This window comes from Sapajus apella, unplaced genomic scaffold (genome assembly GCF_009761245.1).
Source record: "Sapajus apella isolate SASKATOON/1434 unplaced genomic scaffold, GSC_monkey_1.0 scaffold132, whole genome shotgun sequence".
Lineage (NCBI taxonomy): Eukaryota > Metazoa > Chordata > Mammalia > Primates > Cebidae > Sapajus > Sapajus apella.
The window spans coordinates 3,203,828-3,227,990 of record NW_022437072.1 but is presented as its reverse complement, the minus strand read 5'-3'; positions in this window follow the sequence as shown (position 1 = coordinate 3,227,990).

Here is a 24,163-nt window from a genome sequence, read left to right as displayed (position 1 = left end):
TATAATTAAAATATATATATATATATATATATATATATATATATATATATATAAGAAAAATGTTCACTTCTCAAAAGGAAATGTGAAGACATTTCTTCAATTTATTAATCACAGTGATAATGTGATTGACTTGATTTAATCTGTTTACCAGAGAAAGATGTATGCTTCTTAACTATTTATTTATTTGGATAATGATAATCTCTTTTTCTTTCCTCTTCATCATCTAAAATTAAAGATTCTGCAATTGCTTTATATAGAACACTTGTATGATAACATTCAGAATGATTATTTTTTCTCAGAGTGACATGGGAAAGTTATTACTTGAAAATGGAACAATTATATCCATTTTACATGTCATAAAATATGAAAACATAGGGGTATATTTGATTTTGTTCTCTCTTTATGTCAAAAGATAATGTGGAAAATGATTTCTTGTTCAGTGTAAGTGTAGGGATCTGTAATTGTCACTATTTTTTTCCAAAAGGATTTTATATATATATTTTAGGTAATTTTGACTATTTTTAAAATGAGAATTTTATGATTTAATTTTTTAAAAAGGTTTTTAATTAGTAAAATTTGATGTATGTTTATGAGATCCATATTCATGTCTCCTCATATCAAAAAGAGATTTAATTTCTTTTAGAAGCACTTGAGTTCAAAGAAATGATACTCTTAGTCAACTTTCATATTCTACTTGCTATAGTATAGTGTTCTGATTACAAAGAACATGTGTTTATGGAATTTTTCTAGGGTTTTCATTTTGCAGCTCTTTCACTTGTACTTGTTAGAGATATTTTTGCTTATGAATTTTTTGAGACACAGTGAATTTCAAAATATTTGCATAATTTTTATAAAAGAAACAATATACCACTCATAGGAACACAACCTAAACCAATCGTAGAAAGAAAATATTATTTTTGAAGATGAGCAAAAGATACTGGGAGTTTCCATTTATTGGTTGCAGTGGTTTGCTTATAAATGGCTCTGTTTTTGTAGCTGTTAATTTCTTTTTTCACTCATTGTGTCAAGAAAGTAATAAAGAATTATTAAACATGGAAAATGATTGAAAAGAACAGAAAACATTCTTTATCAGAGTGGATTAAAACCACTTGCTGCATTTATCATTTTGAGGTCTGGATAGGATCTGATATTCAAACCAAAAGTAACCTTCAGTGAGCTATTTCTCGAAACCTCTTAGTCCAGGATTGATTCACATTTTTAATATTTTGTGTAATATTCCCAAAATGTTTTTGTCCTATAATCATTTTAAGTTAGAATTTCTAAAAAGGATAAACTTGTGGAAGCATACTTTAGTTATAGGCGTTGTATCTCTAAGCTGCATAGTGATAGTTTTCTGAAAGCCCACAAATGATATTACCCTTAGCTTATGTATTATTTTATTATAAAAATGGTAGAGAAGTCATTTCATTTCCTAAAATTAATCATCTACATATTCTGATGTAAAAAATCTCCCCTAAATATTTAAGATATAATGCAACAAATATTTTAACATATCCCATAATTTTGTGGGTCAGAAATTCAGGCAAGGATCATCAGGATTATTTTCGTTTTACCTGATCTCAACATGGATCAGTAAATGTTATTCAACAGGCAGCTCACAAATCTGGAGTTTCCAAGATGTTAATTCTTGACATCTTGAGGGGGATGTCTGGGCTCCGCTGTACCCCTCATGTGCCCCAGGTAGTGCCAGGGCCTCTTCATGTTATCTATTCAGCAGCGTAGTCAAACTTTTACGTGGAAAAACAGGTCCCTAAGAATGAATATTCCAAGGGGTCCCAGTGAAACCTGTCAGGTGTCACATGACTTGGCCTTGCCAATTCTAGAATGTCACTTCCAGTAAATACAATTGGCCAAAAACGTCTTTAAAACCAGTTCAGATTTAATGGGAGGGGAAATAAAATCTGCCTTTCAATGGGAAGAACAGCAAAGACTTCATGGCTATGTTTATTCCACTACACAATTCTGCTGAATATAATTTAATTAATTCATAGACATTGAAAAATTATGCACCATTGGTTTAAGAATTATGGACTTCATCTTGGGCAACACAGTAGTCCATGTGAGAAAATTCCAGGTCTCTCATCTCTCATCCAGCTCTACAACTGGAGTGTATACTTCTGCTCTTCAGCTTTCTCATCATGGGGCTCGTATGCCTATTTCAGACATTGGAATTTTATCAAATGTAATCATGCTTACTCTTAGTCTATTCATTTGCCAAGCAGAAGTAGGTGAGAGAAAGTTTCTGCATTTAACCAGATTTTTATGCTATTTAAAAACCTTTTGAGGCCTGGCAGTGTGGCTCATTCCTGTAATCCCAGCAGTTTGGGAGGCAGAGGAAGACAGATCATCTGAGGTCAGGAGTTTGGGACTAGCCTGACCAAAATGGTGAATCCCAGTCCCTACTAAAAAAATATAAAAATTAGCCAGGCATGGTGGTGGATGCCTGTAATCCCACCTACTCAGGAGGCTGAGGCAGGAGAATTGCTTGAATCTGGGAGGCGGAGGTTGCAGTGAGCCAAGACAGCGCCATTACACTCTAGCCTGGGCAACAAGAGCAAAACTCTGTCTCAAACAAACGCCTTTTGATTTAGCAGATTTTAACCATATTCAATGGCATACCAATATTTAGGTTTGTAAAATGATGGATTACATACTTTCTCTCAATATTGACTTAATTTAGTGGAGTTTAATTTTTGTTATGAAATATTAAGTAACAATTATAGTTTAATGACATGCTTTGAAATTCAGTAAGTGCTGTCATACACATAGTATTGTTGACCCTTACAATGGCATTTTAAAATCAATAGACTGGTTACTATTTCCTTTTTTAATAGATAAAAAAATTAAAAGTCAAGAGAGATGAATTTACTTTTGGAAGTTCACACTTCCAATCAAGTTCAGGGCTCACAGTCAACTTGTAAGCTTGAGTCATTAGGAAGAACAGAATATTTTTGACATGCCATTTACTAAGAAACTTAAACATGTGTGAAGGAGAGAAGGAACCCTAACATATTATGACATACTCAAGCTACATAAACACTGAAAACTTAGATTCATAAAAAAAAATTCATCATATGAGAGAATACAATATTAGCCAATTATAACTTCTCTGTAGGTTACATTCAACTCATTTACAATTAAGTGCCTTCTGTATGTCTTAAGTCTGGACTCACAGAATGTCAAAATGAATCTGAAAAACACTACTACAGGAAAAAATTCATTTGGAAATTCAGAGGTGATTTAGTCTTCGTTATCATTCTGATGGTGCACAGTTCTAATAATAGCACTGAGAAGTATTACTTTTACATTAGGATAATTTTCTTCTTAATGCCACCATCATGGTTTTCTTCAGTTGACAAATGACTGCTGCCCACTGCCACACCTGCTACCTTTTCCTTAAGAGTAGCCAATATTATGTTTTTTAGCTTCTAGAAATGTTAATTTGTGTTTTCTGCAATCACGAATGACATGGTTAGAGGAGGTTATAGATAGCTGAATTACTGTGATTACTGTTTGCAAGAAATTATGCAAATATGTATAAAAGCAAAGTTTGTGAAACATGAAATTAGGGTAAACTTGATTTAGCCTACTATTATTAATGTGGTAACTCAACGTGTAAATAAAACACCAACATAATAAAAACCTAAATCTGAATGTAAATATTATTTCAGAGCACAAATAGAATGATTGTTAATGTAAGTTTTTTTTTACTGTAACAATGTTGTATTTGATGTCATTGTTGAGGTATTCTGAAACACATTAAAATCCAATCTAGGATGGCGTATAATTTTACAATGATGTTTTATTATTTTTTTTTCCCCTAGGATCACCTCATACAAATATGTTAGACTTAGATGCCAAATACTTCCTTTTCCATATAATTTTAAAAAGTAATATAATTCTACAAAGAATATGTTTCTGTAGTTCATATAGTAACATCAGTAATGTCTCAATTATTCATAGCATACTAATATTTAAATATTTGTTTTGAGGGAAATTTTTCTTAAGCTAAATTTACTGAATTATAATCGCTAACTCATATTTTCATTCATGCTTGCTTTTGATACTTTCTTCTTTCTTGGTATGATGATAGGGATGAGGGAACAAAAGTACTTTGAAAAAAATTGGAAAGCATTTTTGTTACCTAATCTTAAAGATTTAAATTCTTACTAATGGGTAACTTTGAAAAACTTGGACAAAGGTGAATAAATTATCATCAGCTTACTGGTTGATATTGATAAAACTATATTAAAATATCTAAATTATGCTTTATGATCAATTATATTACCTTACACAATTTATTTCCAAAAATTATAACACTGAATAAAACTGATCATGCGCGCATGTAAATATTGTATGTGGACTTCTATATTTACATATATGGCATATACAAGTATATAACAAATGTGTTTGTAGTGTATTCATGTGTGTTCTAGACTTATATATAAGAAAACAAGTGCTTAAATGTATGCATTTGGAAACCATTCTATGAATTTTTTAAGTCTATGCTATAATGAAGTAAAATTTAAGCAAATATAAGTAGAAAAACTATTGATAGGTATGCATAGGCATATACTTCATTAGTGTAAGTTAGCATTGCTTCAAATATTATACAGAATTTTATGAAAATAATGAAAATGTTACTTTAATTTCAAGTGTATTCATGTTTACAGGATGCTGTTTTTAAAAACAAAACTCAAAAAATTTAGGTGATATATTTGTACATTTAAGTTTTAGAAAACCAATTTTCTAGATCAGCCGTAAAATCATAGTTGCCTATGAGAGACGCAAGCAATTTATTCAACTGATTTCTCTTTTTCTAGGCATTCAATTAAACCACATATCCCAGCTAAATTTGCAGTAAGGTTGGTCAAAAAACTAAGTGGCTTAAATTGGGATATTAAGGGCAAAATAATTGTCACTCCCAGGCCTGTCCCATAGGCCTTCCGTACATGATCTTCTGTGCTATTTCCTTTTGGCCACTATGCTGCTTAAGGACGTAAAGATGCTAGAAATGAAGTATTGAATATGAAAGACCCCAGTGTTGAAGACTGAGTTGTTCTACCACCAGTCAGCGGAGATGTGGTTGCTAGTATGAAAAATAGTTTTAGTTTTTAAGGAAATCAAACACATACTTATCATATTTGAAACATTATACATTTGTGTGTATGTGTGAGTGTATACTTGCATGTATGATAGTAGCTAGCATGATCTTAACTTATACCCAAACTTAGAAGACATATAAACTTAGAAAAAACTGAAATAAAATTTTAACATGGATTTCGCATCCACTTTAAATCTTCAGTAAATACCGGCAAACTGAATCCAACAGCACATCAAAAATCTTATCCATCATGATCAAGTCAGCTTCATCCCTGGGATGCAAGGCTGGTTCAACATATGCAAATTTATAAATGTAATCTATCACATAAACAGAACCAAAAACAATAATCACATGATTATCTCAATAGATGTGGAGAAGGCCTTTGACACAATTCAACAGCCCTTTATGCTAAAAATTCTCAATAAACTAGGTATCGATGGAACGTATCTCAAAATAATAAGAGCTCTATATGACAAACCCGCAGCCAATGTCATTCTGAATGGACAAAAACTGGAAGCATTCCCTTTGAAAACTGGCACAAGACAAGGATGCCTCTCTCATTATTCATATTCAACATTGTATTGGAAATTTTGGCTAGGACAATCAGGCAAGAAAAAGAAATAAAAGGTATTTAATTAGGAAAAAAGTAAGCCAAATTGTCTCTATTTGCAGACGACATGACTGTATATTTAGAAGACCCCAACATCTCAGCCCAAAATCTGCGTAAGATGATAAGCAGCTTCAGCAAAGTCTCAGGATAAAAACTCAATGTGCAAAAATCACAAGTATTCCTATACACCAATAATAGACAAGCAGAGAGCCAAATCATGAATGAATTCCCATTCACAATTGCTACAAAGAGAATAAAATACCTAGGAACACAACTAAGAAGAGATGTGAAGGATGTGAACGTCTGTAGTTCTTCAAGGAGAAACCACTGCTCAGGGAAATAAGAGAAAACACAGATAGATGGACATACATTCCATGCTCATGGTTAGGGAGAATCGGTATCATGAAAATGGCCATATTGCCCAAAGTAATTTATGGATTCAGTGCTATCCCCATCAAGCTACCAATTACTTTCTTCAAAGAATTGGAAAAAAACCACCTTAAAATATGGAACCATAAAAGAGCCTGCATAGTCAAGACAGTACTAAACAAAAAAAGCAAACCAACAGACAAACAGAAAAAACCAAAGCTACAGACACTTCAAAGTATACTACAAGACTACAGAAATCAAAACAGTATGGTACTGGAACCAAAACAGAGATATAGACCAATGTAACAGAACAGAGGCCTCGGAAATAACACCACACATCTACGACCATCTGGTCTTTGAACAAACCTGACAAAAACAACCATGGGAAAGGATTCCCTATTTAATAAATGGTGTTGGGAAAACTGCTAGCCATATTCAGAAAGCTGTAACTGGATCCCTTCCTTGTACCTTATACAAAAATTAATTCAAGATGGATTAAAAATGTAAACATAAGACCTAGCACCATAAAAACCCTGGAAGAAAACCTAGGCAATACCATTAAGGATATAGGCATAGGCAAGGACTTCATGACTAAAACACCAAATGTATACCAGAAAGAGTGAATTTTACTATACATAAATTAGAAAACAAATTAGTTAAGAAAATTTGCAATCAGAAGTAGTCACTTCACAATTTTCTTTCTCTACTGTTTTGCAGGTTTGATTATATCTTCCACAGGCATGAAAACTATGTGTCTCAAATTTTGCACATTTATTCATTTCTGCTTATGGGAGCCACAACATGATATTCAACCTTAGGTAACATTTCAGCCAGCCCTTAGAATGTTTTTACATTCATTTGAACATGTGAGGAAACATTATTCAAATATACATTTAGATTAAATATAAAAAATAATTAAAACAGAATATTTGGCAGTGCTACTTTATCCCCACTATCCTTTTTGTCTCATTGCTCATAAACCCACAAACTATCAATATGGCATATTCATAGCACTCCTTTGGGCAAATCCGATTCCATATTGTTCTGGTTATGGCCTCAGGCAGTGAAGGACCTTCCTACATGAGCCTTACAATTAACAGCAATTTTCTAATTTTCAGAAACTAATTAATCCCTAAGTATTTCTGGAAATTTTCGGCTTCTTAGACAAAACCCAAGTGATCTCACTAAGGCATTTCAGAGGCAGCAGGTTGTTGACAGTGTATCAACCAGGGTAATTAACAAACAGATAATGAAACTGAAAAGTTGGCTCAATTCAGTGATTGCTTTGAGTGTGATATATCCCTAGCATATGATATATTAGGGATTCTATTCCTCATAACAATTTGTTCCCAGCTATAATTTGTACAAATGATATATGCAAGAGAGAAAAATAAAAGCTTCACGGGCAATTTCAAACATCACTTCAGATACTCATTTTGAAAAGCAAAGGATCTATTTTTAATTCAAAAATAAAATCTACATGCTAAACCTCTATGGGGAGAAAATATATAAACCAATATGACATAAATATAAATATAACTTTCCTACTATGAGGAGTCAGATGTAGTTTTTATTTTCATTTATTCAGGAAATAATCATGTTCCATAGCATGTCTATTTAATTAGGGTTACAAAGATAAAAACACCACAGTGTTACAGGACAGTAATGGAAGTCATAACAGGAGGACCCAAGAAAGGCTAAGATGTGAGCAGTCGGCACCATTTCTTTGAAGGAGATAAACTGTGAGCTGCGCGACTGTGCTTCTAAAGAGCTAAATTACAAAGCTAGTCTTGGAAAGGAGTTAGGAGCACTTCTAGCAATGATGGTTATTTCAACCAAAGTATAGAGACTTTAACTACCATTGTGTTATTATTAAAAAAAAATTGGTATTGTATGCATGATTATATCCTTGTAATACAAGGGGGACAGTGAGTCTTCTTCCTCCAAGTGGGAAAATGTCTTGCACGAGAGCTAATTCCCCAACCAGATGTTGTTTCCTGGAATAAACTTTTGCAACTGTGAGAGCAAGAACTTTTTTAAAACCCTCACTAAAATACCTCAGCATCTTCCCACAGAAGATTAAAAGCAAATGACTTGAAGTAGAATGAAGTGAGCAGTCTCATGAACAGGCACGAGTGCTGCAGCACCCAAGGTGAGGAGCACGCAGGGGACAGCAGGCTATTCATGGTGGCAGCCCAGTCTGAGGAAAAGCAGAGCTGAATTTCTTTTAGAGGCCTCATCTAATTAGCTTAGGCCTGCCCAGAGCAATCTCCCTTTTGATAAACGTAGAGTCCACTGATGAGGATATTACATCTGAAAAATCCCTTCACCTTTGCCATATTAATTTGGTAAGCAGCAAGTTATGTTTCATCCACAGTCAAGGGTTGGGATTACACAGAGACGTGGGAACAAGGGAGTGGAAATCACAAGTACAGTCTCAATCCCTCCTACCATAGCTGCATTCTAGTTGGGGAAGCACAGCCTTAGTATTACTTTTAGGTATTTGAACAGAAATAGTGAAATACTAAATAGAATAATCCCTTTTTTCTTTTTTTTCATGTTATATTTGTTTTATGTTAATGCACTTATTTCAGATTCATGAAATGAAAATGAAAAAAGAACAAACTTTGGGAATAAATGGCTCCCAATACCTTTTTGTAATTTATGTGTCAATACCCAAGTTAAATAGCAAGTTAAGTGAAATGCAAATTAACTATGTATTTTTTAAAGCAGTTTTTCAAATTTTAAAAGGAATTTTCCCCCCTAGGGAGAAAACAAACTTTTTTTTTTGCTTGTCAGAAAATTTCCTGTCATTTTACCTCCCTGAATAAACATTAAATTCTATTTCATATTCTGTGTTTGTATAAAATAACAGACTGCTGAATCCCTAAGGTTTATTTCATTAATTGAATAATATACCTATACTATATATAAAAGTATATATTATAATAAAATAACAGTGTTTCTAATAAATGGACGTATAAGGGTATAGTTAATTCAAATCGTGGCCAAAATGCCAGTCATTGTTAGGATTTCAAAAGTAATATATTTTTGCATGCTGACATAATCACTCATTATTTTTTGGTGACCAATATTTAAATAAAATACTTATTTATATAAAACAATCAGACTGACTGCATGTGATAAACTAGTTTACCATACATGTTTGCAAAGGAATTAAAGTTTTTTCTAATATGAGGTAAACTTCTTAGAAATCTCTATAATAAAGTTGGAATGGTGTTCAGAGACAAGGAAATGAGTGAACCAGAAAGAAGAGGTAGCAGGATACCCCCTGCTACCTTCCTATGAATTGTGGGTTGTTTTCATGACAGGTGGATCATGAATCACCAAGTACAAAAGGGTAATGAGAATGAAAAGCAAAAGAACAATGCCTTCCTTTGAGTATTTTGGAGTCCAAATTCATCTTATTTCATGATAGAAGGTACTATTTTCCAGGCATAGGAAGGTTCCTCAAACATTAATTTTGGCAGAATAGCTCAAGTGTGTTGGGCTTGCACTGAGGTATCTTCTGTGACATTTACCCTTTCCTGACCTAATAATGGCACCGCCTTTGTAGAGGAGAGTGGTCGAGGAATGGGGTGGCAAGAGCAAAAACTCCCTCAAACACCAGAACACACAATCCAGAGAGTATCAGGGCAGTCCATTCTCCAGACTCATCAGCTGCCTCCCCTCCTCCCGCCGTGATGGCTTCCACCTGTGGCACTGGCCCCATGATCGTGTGATCTGTTTCCATGCACTGAGCTCAGACCCCATCTCAACGTGGTGATCGTATTCCAATGTAAATTCAGGTTGGTTTCCTGTCGCCCCCATTTCTGAGATGAGCAGCAACTACCCCGATAGATTCCTACTGGCGCTGTCACAAAGACAGAGGAGCTGTCTCAGCTCTGCTTTTCTTTAACTGGGCTGCTGCCATAAAGAGTCTCTTGTCGTCTTCTTGCCCAGCTTGCGTGCCGCAGTACTTGTGTCTGTCCCTGAGGTCACTCACTTTACTTCAAGTCCTTTTGCTTTATTTGTCTTCTGCGGGGAGATGGTAAGGTTTTTAAAACCCTTGATTTCATCAAGGGTTTTAAACAAGTCCTTGCCCTCATGGTTGCAAAATATTCTAGGAAACAGGATTTGGATTGAAACTAGCTCCAGCGCAGGGCGTTTTCCCCCCTCAGAGGGAGGGGAAGACTCATCACCGTTCTCTTACTGGTGAGGCTTTATCTTCCCTTTCAAATGTGGTTAGGGAAAGCAAGCTCAGCTGTTGTGAAAACACTAGTAACTTGTGGCTGAGTCATCTTGTGCTGGAGTCATCTGTCCAGGACTCACTCATGTTTCAGTCCTGAATTCACTAACTGCAAACGTGAGTAAGTTTTCACAATGTAACTGAGCCTCAGTTTCCTCTGCGGTATGACGGTCTCCATCTTAGTCCTTCTCTAACTGACCCAATTGTTATGGTGCTGATATTTAGGTAATTGATAAATTCATAGCACAATGCTAACCTAATATATGTAACTATAATTTTTATAGGAAAACATAGAGTTTTGATTTATATACATGCACTCATATAATTTTAGCAATCTGCTTTAAACTTTTAAAGTAGATTCCCGTTAATTTTTGGTAAGATGCAAAATCCTTAATATTGCTTATAGAATGTTAAATATTTTCTCTTGCCTTTTACTTCCATTGTTATTTCACATCAAATTCCTCTGCCATTTTGTCTTCCTCTTTCTTTGTCTTCTGTCTCGGTGTAAGTGACCTCCCTAAGGCATTAGTTAGCTCTCCTGAAGTTCTCAGTTAATTGCAAACACTGGGGATTGTATTATTCAGGAGTAGCCACAACAATATATCTCCCATTCCACACTCTCTTTGGCAGTTTGATGTTGCCTCTTCACCACCAAAAAGTCAAGTTTTTTTCTCTTTGTTTTGATTCTTGGAGGGTCTGATGATTGTCTAAACCAATGGAATACATAGCGGAAGAAAGTCTTTGGTTCAGGTTTACTTTAAACCAGACTGGCAGCTTTTGTACATTTGGAACATCTTGCATATTTGTCCATGGGATGTTCTTAGTTTTAATACCGCCAACATGCCGTGAAAAACCTAAGCTCAATGGAGAGGGTTTGTGGATGTGCTTTTCTGTTCAATATATTAACAGAAAAAAGCATATTTATTATAAGTTTTACATAATATAGGGGATTTAATAAGGAAATGAAGACTCAAAGAAGTGGCAAAACCTGAATGTTTAATACTAGGTTGAACAAAGAAAGCAATAGCGAAAAAAACTTTAATACAGTATAAGAGGAGGCTAAATGAAGATAAGACTTATTTTAACAAGGTCTGTTTGCAGAGAATTTTCTTGTCCTGGATCCCGTGTCTCTGCTGATAAGAATGTGTATGTTCTCCCTGTATAGGGAGACATCTTATATAGCGCTTTATCTTCTACTTTCAGTAAGAAAAGGGGTGGTCAGAAGGTTTTTTGTGAATCTGCTGTTTTTTAAGTGACTTTAGAGTAAAATTATTCTTATGCAAAAACAGCATATGAATGGCATGTCCTGGCACTCTTTAATATAAAAGTTACAAACTCAACCATCAGTAATGATAATATATAGGACATATCTTACCCAGTTCATGAAGTCAGGCTTAAAACGAGTATACTTATTTAATTTTTAAAAGCTCTTTATCAGTTCATTTTTAGTTTATTCATATATTTAATTAACTTTTTTCTCACTTATTATTTAATAAATATTGATGGAGCTGCTCTTAAAATCTGAGCTCTGTGCACACCACTGCAGATGTAGAAATGAATGAGAAAGATTTTTTCCACGTATTCATAGGCTAGTTGGAAATAAAGATGTGCAAAGAAACAGTGAAATTCCTTGACTGTAACAGTAGAAGAGCCAGATAACCTTCTCTTGTCATTTCTGACCTGCATTTAGAAAGATAGATGGGAATTTTTGAAGAAGTACATAGCTGTTGAGGGAAGGGTAACAGATCGTATTTGGCAGTGAGGGAAGAATGGAACTGTCTGATGATTAAATGTGGATGTAGGATAGAGCTGAGATGATTCTGCTGCCGTAGCCAGGACCACCCACAGCACCCTAGGCTGTTTAGACTTTCTCTGAAAGGAAACATGGAGCTGTTAAGGGGATTTAATCAGGAGACAGAAGGAGTCAGTTTTTTTCTTTCCAATGGGTCACTCTTGAAGCAATCAAAAGGATGAGTTAAAGAGGAAGAGTCAGGAGAAACAGAAGCCCTTTCCAAAAGCGAAACATGTTGAGGAAGACTTGAATTAAGATAGTGGCAGTAAAAATGAAGAAGGGAGAAAGGACTGGAGATATATTTGGAAGGTGAACCCAGCAGAATCTAGAGATTAATTTTACATAAGGATATGAAAGAATGAAAACCTGGTTGGTATTTTTATTTGGTGTGAGAAACTATGTAGATTACAGTACTAATAAAAGTATACGAGCCAAGATGAAATTACATTTGCATATTGCTATGGTCTGCATGTTTACGTCCCTCCAAATCTCATATTTTGAATCCTTATCACCAAAGTGATGGTAGTAGATAGTGGGGTCTTTGCGGGGTGATTAGGTTGTGATGGTGAAGGCCTCATCAATGGCATTACTGCCCTTATAAAAAGAACCCGGGAAGCCTTGATCCTTCCACCATGTGACGGTACAGTTAGAAGGTGCCATTTATGTGGAAATGGCTCCCCACCAGACACAAATCCACTTCAGCCTTGATCTTAGATTCTCCCGTCTCCAGAACTGTGAGAAATAAATGTGCACTGAGTGTAATCCACCCAGTTTATGTTTTTTTTTTTTTATAGCAGCTGAAATGTTTAAAACAAATGGCTAAAGAGGTATATATGTCATAAATATATATATCATAAATAAAGTTATGAGCCTATGATAGGTATTCGTAGTTTTATGTGGGTATGAGATTGTCAGAAGAATGTATGTGATGAAATGTTGGATATGTGCATTTGATTATCAAAACCAATGACTGGGAAAATTATATTGATCTGGGATTCATTAGCAAACTGGTGATATTTGAAACAATATTTTTAAATGAAATCAAGAGGAAGTTAGTAGTGGTTGAGAGAGAAAGAATGAATAAAGAGCTGTGAGGAATAGCAAGACTTAAGTATGTAAGAGGAAATACCCTAATATATAAGACTGAGAAATAATGGTGACAAGTAATAGATAAGATTCAGCAAAGTGACAAAAGGTAAGGGGGATAATTTTAAGAAGGAAGGAATAGTCAAATGTTTGACATGCAGAAATGACAGAGAAGTTGAGAATTAAGTATTTAAAAGTCATCAGTTACATTTTCCCAGGAACTTTAATGCAGCGTGGAAACAGAAGCCAGATAATGATATGGGGAGTGAATTGCAAAGATTGAGTACAAACCACCTTTTAATGAAATTGAATTGGGGGAAAATATACTTGGACATAAATTGAAAGTCATATGTATGTATATGTTTCTTATGTCATGGAATCTAAGGCACCATTATTTTTATGTTAGGAAAGAAAAAACCCTCACCACTGAAACTATAATAGTCTTGTAAGGTAGAATTTTGTTAAATATTTCTACTACTTTGGTGTATGTGTAAAGAACGAAATACAAGTGAAATGCCAAGCAATGACAACTCCATTATGATTCCTGCCAACCAATCAGCAATTGTAAGACTCCATTGATTTAAAGAAGCATTGTAATGTCAGAAACTTGATAAGGTGAAAAATTGTGCATCTTAGAGTCAAGAAAATAATATAATGCAGATATAAATATGTGTGTGTCTGTGTGTGTGTGTATGTGTGTGTGCATGTGTGTGTGTGTGTGTGTAGGATGGACATTCTTATAAACTGAAAGAGGTGTTTAAAATAAAGACTAGCAATCAACATATTTATTAAGAATTTAAATGTAAACAAAAGTATATTTGTTAAATGATTGACTTTGTTGTTCACAACAATATGTATTAAATGTTAATAAATTTAGTCTCTTTGTGCATTTAGTTAGCAATGGAGAAGCAGAAAAAGAAACATGAGGTTTTGGTATGACTTTAGAGACCTGAAGTATATTTTGAAATAAGAAATAGCTTTATATGTAATAATTTCAAAGGCAATAACATATTTCAAGGACTTTTGAAATTTCTATCATCTTTGATGAGAGATTAATGAGAGCTTTAATATCAGTATTTTTGTAAAACTCAGGTTGTATCAGATTTTTAAACCTGCTCTGATTTGTTTCCTTAATAAGAAATATGTTTTAAGGTTATCCTTTTTGTATGAGAAAAAAGAACAACCATGAGTGTTACACATTTATTGTCTTGCATCATTTCTCAGTTCACAAAGCTGGCATTGTCAAAGAAAGTACTAAAGACAATTTCACATTGTAGTTACTTAGTATGAATCACCAAAAATTTAACAGTCAGTTTGACTACTTCTAATGAGTTAAATACCCCAAAACCTAAAATGCAATAAAAAAATTTAAAAAATAATAATAATTACACCACCAGTAAAATGAAAAGATGACTTTCTTAAAGTTTTCTTTTTCAACCAAAAGTAATAAATGTTCTACGGTATTCACTAATTCATGGAATTGATAAATGAGTTTTTTTTTCCCTCCATTGATAAGTTCAAAGCGAAATTTGTTTTAAAATAGAGGTTACCATATCTAGAGTAGCAAATTTTATCACATAACGAATGATTTTTTTTCTTAGACGTGGGTGCCTTGCTATGTTGCCCAGGCTGGAGTGCAGTGGTTATTCTCACGTGCAATTTTTGTGCACTACAGCCTTGAACTCCTGGCCTCAATCATTTACCTTGCCTTAGCCTCCCAAGTAGCTTAATTATTGATTTTTACTGAAATAACTCACACATACTGAGGAAATTATTCATTAAATATAATTAAAGTGACCAAAACTGTACAGCATCTAAAACACGTGCGAAAAGGGGGGGAGCTGCTGTCGATATATAGTTTTCATTTAATACTACTAAAGAAAATCACAATGAGGGTGCTCAAAGATGAGTATAGCTGTGAAAAATGAAGGTGAGGGAAATTAATTTATTTGAACAGGATTAGAGCAGCAGAAAAATTGGCATCATGTTATGTTATAATAAACTGAAATATCTATAATACTAAAAACATAATAATGGCAGTAATCTATTCAGTTTTAAAGTTGGAGGCCCAAGAGATTGATCAAATTTATAAAAATAAACATCCAAATAAAATGAACCAAATTCTAGATTTTGTAATAGAATGGAAACTCATTGTAGGGGGAAAAAAAGGTTATATACAGAAATAAGTAGTAATATACCTGACTTTATTAGCTCAAGTTACTGCAAGTTAAAAGGAAACTCATTTAAGCAAGAAACAGCTAACATTTCTAATGTATTCATTAAAAAGTCATTATCTTGTTAAATATACATACATGCTGTTTTCAGTACTTAAACAATATCCTCCGTGAGTTTTTTTGCTTTTTTACCTCTATGTTATATGTTGCCATTAAAAAAAGACACACACGCACGCAGGCATGCACGCACACACGCACCCAGCAAACACATTATTTCCTCGAGTTCTGGCTTCATTAAGTTCTTTTATTGTAAAATCCCTGAAAATAGCTGCCTTTTCTATCTCCAATTCTTCATGTAACATTTCTTTTTTTATAGTAGATGTATTACGATATAATTTATATGATATACAATTAACGCATTTAAAAGTGTACCGCTCCGTGTTTTAGTATATACACAGGTATATGTAACCGTTATCATTGTGGGTTTTAGAGCATTTTCATCACCTAACAAAGAAACCCTGGACCCTTCACCTACTGTGTGTTATGATTCACTAATCAAAGCCAATGCAATTTGTCCGTGAAACAACCTGGGTTTGTTTATTTATTTATTTATTTATTGAAAGCATTCTCATGTCATTGTCCTTTCTCCGCACTCTGTGCTCATCTCCGTCATAACCACCCGGATCTTAAGTGAGATCCTGTGACATGGAGAAGGCCTCTCGTGTCAACTCAGTAAAAATTGACCAACGAAAGAACAAGCTAAAAATAGTAATTGAATGCCCTCTCCTGGACTGTCTGGGCAAGGACTTTCCAAAGAGAGTCTGGGTCTGATTTCTCAAACCCTGGGACTGAAGAGGAGATTGATGAGCCTCATTGCGAGGTCTGGGTGCGAGAGTGTGACATGGGGCCTCGTCAGAGCCCTCGTGGCGATGATCCTTATGTCTGATACAAGCATGATTTCCACTGACTCTTCTTCTGATGAATCTGGAGATGAACTGAAGAGCCTTGGCCACTTTTACTTGGATGTCTTGGTTTTCAAAAATAAAAAAGACCAGGGGCTAGGCCACTGTCACTCTGTTCCCAGGAGGACCGAAGGCCCTCTGCTATGGTTCGAGTTCCATGGGAAGCTGAGGCGGATTGTACTTGTTAGGCCTCTTAGAGACCATTGAACAGCTGACTATGATCCCCACAACCCCTCGCACCACGATAAAGGAAAAACAGGTCAGGCTTTCTGGTTTGGATGCTGAAGCCACCACCATCACTGACATCATTATTCAAGCTTGGCTATGAATACCTTCCTTAAAGCCTTTACAAACTTCTGTTTTTATGGCCCTCAATGCTGAACGTATAGATGTCCTGCCCAAACTCACTCCTGCTTACCTTCATTTCCAAACTGTGATAGAAATTGCTTCAATCAGGACCCTTATTTTGAGGCATGTGAAATATCATGAACCTGCCCTAATACATACGCCTAATGCTCTTGTCTCTCAGAAACAATATTGGTGGCCCAGGGGAGAAGAAATCACTTCCCTCACTGATGACGGTAAAGAAGTCAATGTTCTCTGTAAGGCCACAGTACTTTTCCACTCCATCATTCCCTCTGGCCTGTAAGAAGGCCGTAGGCACCTGGAGATTCACCATTGATAATAGGCCGTTCAGAGTGCCAGTGGGTGTTTGGCACCTGCAATGCTATGATGGTTACTTTTAAGTGTCATCTTCACAGGATGAAGGAATACCTAGAAACTGGAATACCTAGAAAATTAGTTTTTTGTGTGTCTGTGAAAGTGTTTCTAGATGAAATTAGTTTGTGAATCTGAGTGGATGAGGGAAGATCCATCCTTAATATGGGCAGACCCTATCCAATCGGCTAGGGGCCCGAAGAGAAAAACAGCAGCAATAACAAACACACAGATAAAAGTTTAATGTGTCTATTCATCTGCTTGAGCTGAGACATACTATTCCTTTCTTGTTCTTGGTTGTAAAAAGCTCAGATTTCCTAGCCTTTGAGCTCCAGGGTTTACACCAGTGACTCCCCTGGGTTCTCAGGCCTTCAGCCTCAGACTGGAAGTTACGCGACCAGCTTCCCTAGCTCTGAGGTCATTGGATTTGGCCTGAGCCAGGCCATTGGCATTGCAGGATCTGCAGCTTATAGATGGACTGCTGTGAGACTTCTCAGCATCCATAATTATGTAAGCCAATTCCTCTAATAAATCTCTCATCTGTCTCTCTATCTATCTATCTGTCTATCGCCTATCTATCCATCCATCCATCCATCCATCCATCCATCCTATTCTTTCTCTCTAGAGAATCCTAGCTAATACAGTTATCTAGCTGACACTGTAACTATTAATGAAGACACTGCAAAGGAAGCTTGCTATGAAGAAATTGATACTGCAAATGCCCTTTTCAGCATCCCTCTCTACTTGGATGGTCAGAATTGGTTTCTCTTCAGGTGGAGTGTGCCCAATACACCTATAATTACCTCCGAAAGGCTCTGTACATTTTCAGGCTATCTGAAATTTATGGGTAAACCATGACTTGAAATAAGTGCCACAAGAACCACTGACTTCCCACTGTGACAATGACATCCTCCTGGTGGACCTAGACAAGGACACCATTCATTAAGCACTCGATAATCTTTTAATCCACATGCTAGGGTTTTCAAATTCACCAACTCTTTATTCTGCAAATTAAGACTTACAGTTGCGATTATCCAGTGAGTTTCTTTTTTTTTTTCAGTTATTTTGTTTTTCAGCTCCAGGATTTTTATTTTTTAATAATTTCTCTTTATCGGTATTCTCTATTTCATTTGACACTGTTATTGCACCTGTCTTTACCTTTAAAATCATGGCATCCATTAGTTATTTGAACATATTTATAATGGCATTTTTAAAGTCTTTGTCTGTTAAATCTCAAGTATTTGTTTTCACAGGTAGTTTCTTTACCTACTTTTTGTTTTACTGGAAATGGGTCATGCTTCACTGTTGCTTTGCATGCCTCAACTTCTTGCTGAAAATTGGCCGTTTTAGGCATATATTTTGACAACTTTGGGTACTGGCAATCCCCAGGACTCTGACAACATAGAAGCAAAATGTCTATAAGATATTTCGAATGACTTTTATGTTTTAATTTTTTACCAGTTTCACTGATAAGTGGTGTCCATGGAGTTCCTTTTGCTGCCATGCAACAAGTAAAACCTTAACATTTTCAGTTGATGCAAATTCTGTTCAGTTTTTCACCTCTACCACTCCGACAAAAATTACTCTGCTCAGTAATAATCTTCATGTTGGTAAATCAAGTAATCAATTTATTTTTGATTTCCATCTTATTTTGCATGTCAGCAGCATTTCAAGAAAATGATTAGTATTTTCAATGAAAAAATAAAAACAAATATAAGTTAACAAAATTAAAAAGAATTGAATGAATTTAAAGGACATCATGTTATCCTTCTGAAGTCATTGGCCATTCTTTAATATCCTTTTTTGATAGATTTTTTGTTTTTCCAATTTCCTAACCTCTAAATATTGAAAATTCTCACTAAGCATTCCTTGGGTCTCTCTTCTATCCAAATTCACTTTGTTAGTAAACTTATCACATTCCTGATTAAAATTAAAATTTCTAGTACATAATTCCCTGTTGCATTACAAACTAGCTTATCAGGTAACCTAATAAAAAGCTCCGCTTAGATTCTATGTCATATGCTAATTTCCCCTACCTTTTGGTATCAACCAAACCAAATCCTCCTGCACTTTTTCTCAGCTAAGCTATTGACAATTCCATTCTCTCAGTTGCTCTGGCGACAAAATATTGGAGTCACCTTTGGCTTCTCACTTTCTCACCCCGTATTCAGTCTATCAGCAAATGCTATCAACTCTACCTTCAAGATATATCTAGAATCTTATCAATCATCCTCATCCCAAATGCAGCCACCCTATTCTCAGGCACTCTTGCATAGACGTACTGGTTTTTCTGATACTACACTTGCCCTCCTATAGTTTGTTTTTAACAAAACAGCCAGAATGATCCAATTAAATCTGCGTGAGACTGTATCACTCCTTTATTCAAACCTACAATTGTTCTTTAACTCACATAGAATAAAAGCTAGCTTCCTTACAGTGGTCTACAAAGCGTACCCAATCTGCCCTTAACAATATTACACTAATCTACTCAGGATCTCATAGCGAAATATGATAGAATGGGTGGCATAAACAACAGAAATTTATTTATCAGTGCCTGGAGGCTGGGAAGTTCAAGCTCAAGGTGCCACCATTGATCTTTTGTTCCTAAAGAGGATTTCTTCCTGCATTGCAGACAGCTGCCTTTTTATTGCATCTTCACATCCCTTTGTGTCAGCCCAGAGAGCAATAAAGTGCCAGTGTGTCTCTCTGTTTTGTAAAGACACCAACTCCATTAGACTGGGACCCTCGTTTCATCACCTCATCTAAGCCTGTTTGCCTCTTAAAGGATTCATCTCCAAATGCCATCACCTTGAAGAGGAGGACTTCAGAATATGAGCCTGGGGGAGACACAGACATTCAGTCTATAACACTGTTGACCCTCATCTTCTATTCATTTTCTCTTGATTATTCCTCTTCACCCAGCTGAACTTCCCATTCACTGAGCAGAACGGACACATTTCTTCCTGGCTGTCTTTAATGCTTCTTTCTCCATCTCTTGAAAATATAGTCTCCCAAATTACCCCTATAGTCTATTCTTGCAACTTCTTCCATATTTGGTTGATCTCAGCAAATCCTATCCCAGGTCTTCTATTAAATATCACAATGTTTTCACTCTCCTACTTGCTTTATAATTTCATAACACTAACCATTGTAATATTTGAGTTCATTTGTATTGTCTGTCTCCTACGGTATTTAAACTTCAGTAGAACAAACATTGTTCCTATTGCTTTATTTACTGCCATATCTCTAACATTGCAGTCATGCACAACATATTATAGAGGCTCAATGTGTGTTTTCAATTTGGATCAAATTGCAATGCATTATTTTGGGTCCCCGGGTGAATGTATAATTAAAACTATTAACAATAAAATTACATATTAGTAAAGTAAGTTTTTGTTTGATATACTTTTTTTTCCCTTATTAGGTTGTTAATTCTATGGTGTAAGAGCTTTTATGCATTATCCAGTACTTAATGTTGGCAACCTGGACAGCCCCTTGCTCAACATTGGAGTTCAATAAATATTGTTTCAATATATGACTATTTATCTATCTTTCTATCTGTATTTATCTTTCCATCTGTCTATATTAGGCAAGAGTAGCTTGTTGCTGATGGGACTCCTAGTTTAAGACTTTCCGCTTTGTACTGTTAACTCATATCTAAATTATTATGCATTCCTCTGTATTATCTATGTGGTATCTCTGTTAGGAAGTAATCTAAGAAACTCAAAGGAAGGACTCTTTCTTTTAAGCTTAAAAGACAAAATTTGGAGCAATTTAAAATTCTTTTACAGAGAAGTTTTTTTTTTCTTTTTTTTTTTTGATTCAGCTGCCTTAGTAAGCTTAGTTTGTCAAAGTAAATGCCACCTGCAACATTATGTACTACATTCATTGAAGTAATTCGTTTGTGGACAAATCAGTTGCTGTGCAGTGTTTTCCATAATGTCTGGCACAGCTGGTTTTTAATTTGTTTATAAAATAAAACTGTTCCCTTTGGTGTGTTTTCATTTGGATACACAGATTTGTCATGTTTGAAAACAGTATTTTCTTCACTTTATGGGCAAAGAAAAGTGTAATGAGAGAGCAAATGTACACATACAAATGGGCATTAAAAACTTCTAATTAGCTCACTCTTCATTCTAGAAAATAGATAATATTCAAACATACATTACTAGCTATAATCTTAATAAAATACATTTGCTCAATTGGTTTAACCTATATTTCAGTTATGGACCCGTCCACCCAAATAGACACATTTGCATAGCACTTCCTAAGACATTTTCCCATTCTTAATACAAACTTAATGAAACAAACGTGACAAGAAAATTATCGTCATCTTTAAATGAGAGAAAAATGCCAAAAATATGAATTAATTTTTCCCTTTATATCTGTGTCAAGATCAATTCCCTGATTCTTACCACTCTACGTCCGTCCACCTCTCAATACTCCACATATTATTCTACACTATCAGTCAGTGATGAACTTGACTTTGCTTTCATTGACATTAACGTGCGCTTACATTTTCCTCTAAGATGTATTTAGAATTCAAACTGTTTCAAAGCAAATAAAAGTGATCATAGGATGAAATGAATATGATTCCATTCCAATAGTAAGAAGCCATGATTTTAACATCATTATTATTTGATAGCATTTTTTAAGATTAAAAAGCTCAGTTTTATACTTGAATATTTGAGGTAAGTGTGAGATGTGCTGCATTGAAAGAAAATGCATTTCAAAAGCGCTCCACGAAACCGTCTTCCATCAACGGGTAAATTAAGTGTACTATGGTTAGTGTTACCGTCCTATATTAAGGTTTAGGTTTTTAATTCTTTCATATCTCATTTCTTACGCATTTCAATGATTATATTATGAAACAACCTGTATATTCTGCCCAAGGCTGTCTTTGTATCTGTTGTTCCAACTTGGTGTTGAATCTATGTTTAACAGCAGCCTGTGTTTTCACAAGCCCTACAGGTGTTGCTGATACAAACTAAGGTATGAGAACTACTGATTTAAAATATGAGCTGAGCATTCTGGGTGAAGAATTCCCAAGATGCAGTGGCTGAAATATAATATGTACGTATTTCCCTCAAACAGGACTCCCAATGTAGGCAGACAGCATCAGTCCATGGTGCCCTGGGTACAGATGACACTGACACAGTGGCCCTGTTTCTGTGTCATTCTAAGAATGTTGGAAACTGGCTCACCAACATGCAGTTTTATATCAGCCTGGAAAAGTAGGAGAGACCATGGAACCGTTAGTGAGAGCAGTGTTTGCAGCTCCAAAGAGAAACCTCTAGATCTCACTGCATTTATAACTTTAAGTGGATTGCTTAATTCACATGAAGCTCTAAACAGACGTCTCTGTTTACTAGATAGATCTATTCTAGGAGCTTCTTCAAGCCCCCTTCCTTGTGATTTTATTATGGTTGATGTGAATTCTAGGCTTGTCATTCCTGTCATCCTCTAGCCTGCTTAGAAGACACAATGATGAAGAAGCAACTTGGGAGCTACTAATGGAGCAGGAAGTAGTACAGATCATTTCCCCACAAATCTTACTCTCCAGAATGCAGTGCCAGGGCAACACCTGACTGAAAAGGGGGCTGGGAAATCTAATCTAGCAGTCTCCTGGCATGGAAAGGGAATGTGTTCATTGATTAGCTACAAATTGAGCAGTTACAAGATTTATCACAAATGGAAAACAACTGTATATTTTTAGTTCTTACCCAGAAGTTTCATTCTTCAATCCCTTTCATTCGTGTTTGACCTAAGTTTAATCACATATTTACTGGAGCTGCAGAAGCTGGATTTAAAATGCCTTCTCCATTCCATTTGCCCAGATGAAGTCAGGGTCTGCTGTTTTAAATGGAAGACAAGAATAGTTGATACTAGTGAACATTTAGCAGTCTCTACCACACCTTCTCACATATAAAGTTATCAACATTTGTTTAATAAAAGTTGAATATACCTCATGTGCATCGCATTAACCTAAAGCTAATTTTCATTTAGCAAAGTTTTCTGCCAAAAATCAAATGATAATATAAATGTTCTCGTGTTTTTCTTTCAACCATTGTTGTGTTTTATTTCTCAATTGCAACTATAAGCTAAAAGACTTTATGAATTCTGACTTTGTATTTAACAAGTTTTCATTAATTTAGTGAAATGCTTCTCATTCAGTACTCTAGAATTTTCAAGGAATCATTTTCTAAAGCATCACCTAGGTTTAAGTACATTGCCTTTTTTGGGAACATAGCAGGTGTCACTCTAAATAATTTTTGATGTAACTAATTAACAGCTGTCTCTGTGTAATATTTAAGAAGCAGCATATGTGCTTGCTTAAGAAATTCAGTCTTTGATAGCTGAATAGTTTGTTCTCAAAGCAAATTATATCTCTAGAAAAAACGTGGCATTTATCTATAATTAAATCGTTGTTTATCAAGAACATAGTTAAATATTTTCATGTATCGTAGCTAATTTAAGTATGTCATTGGTAGTAAGGTTGTTTCTGTAAGAAATGATTAAATAGAAGAGAAAATAAAGAGGAAGTAGAATGAGGTAAAACAATGAAGAAAAGGGGGAAAATAAAAGGCAGAGGATATAAATCCAGAGAGATAAGCATCTAGGCTAACTTCAGTGCCAATGAGAATTCTTGGCAAATATCACAGAGCTGATAATAGCATGACTCTGAATTCATAGCAAGTTCAAATAGGCCCTCAACCATTCTCAGTAATTCTACTTGGCTTCGGATGAGCTCTTAAAAGCTTTTTCTCTCATTTTTAGAAAAGAGTATTAAATTTTCTGATGTACCCAGTTTTCTAATTCCACCTCATCTCTTCTGTAACCCTTCTCACACACATGATCAGGTCATATTTTGTGAAGATAATAAAGGTTGGCGGGTAGGAGCTTCCTCATGTTTCTAATGTGTGCCTGAAATTTTCCTCTTCTTTTTGATAGCATGGATAAGCTCTGTTATGGCAAATGTCGCTTCCTCCATGCGTTCTCTATTCCCAGACTCTCCTGTTTCCAGAAAATCCACTCTTTTGATTTCCACCCCTTTCTCATATATCATCATGCTGTTTTCT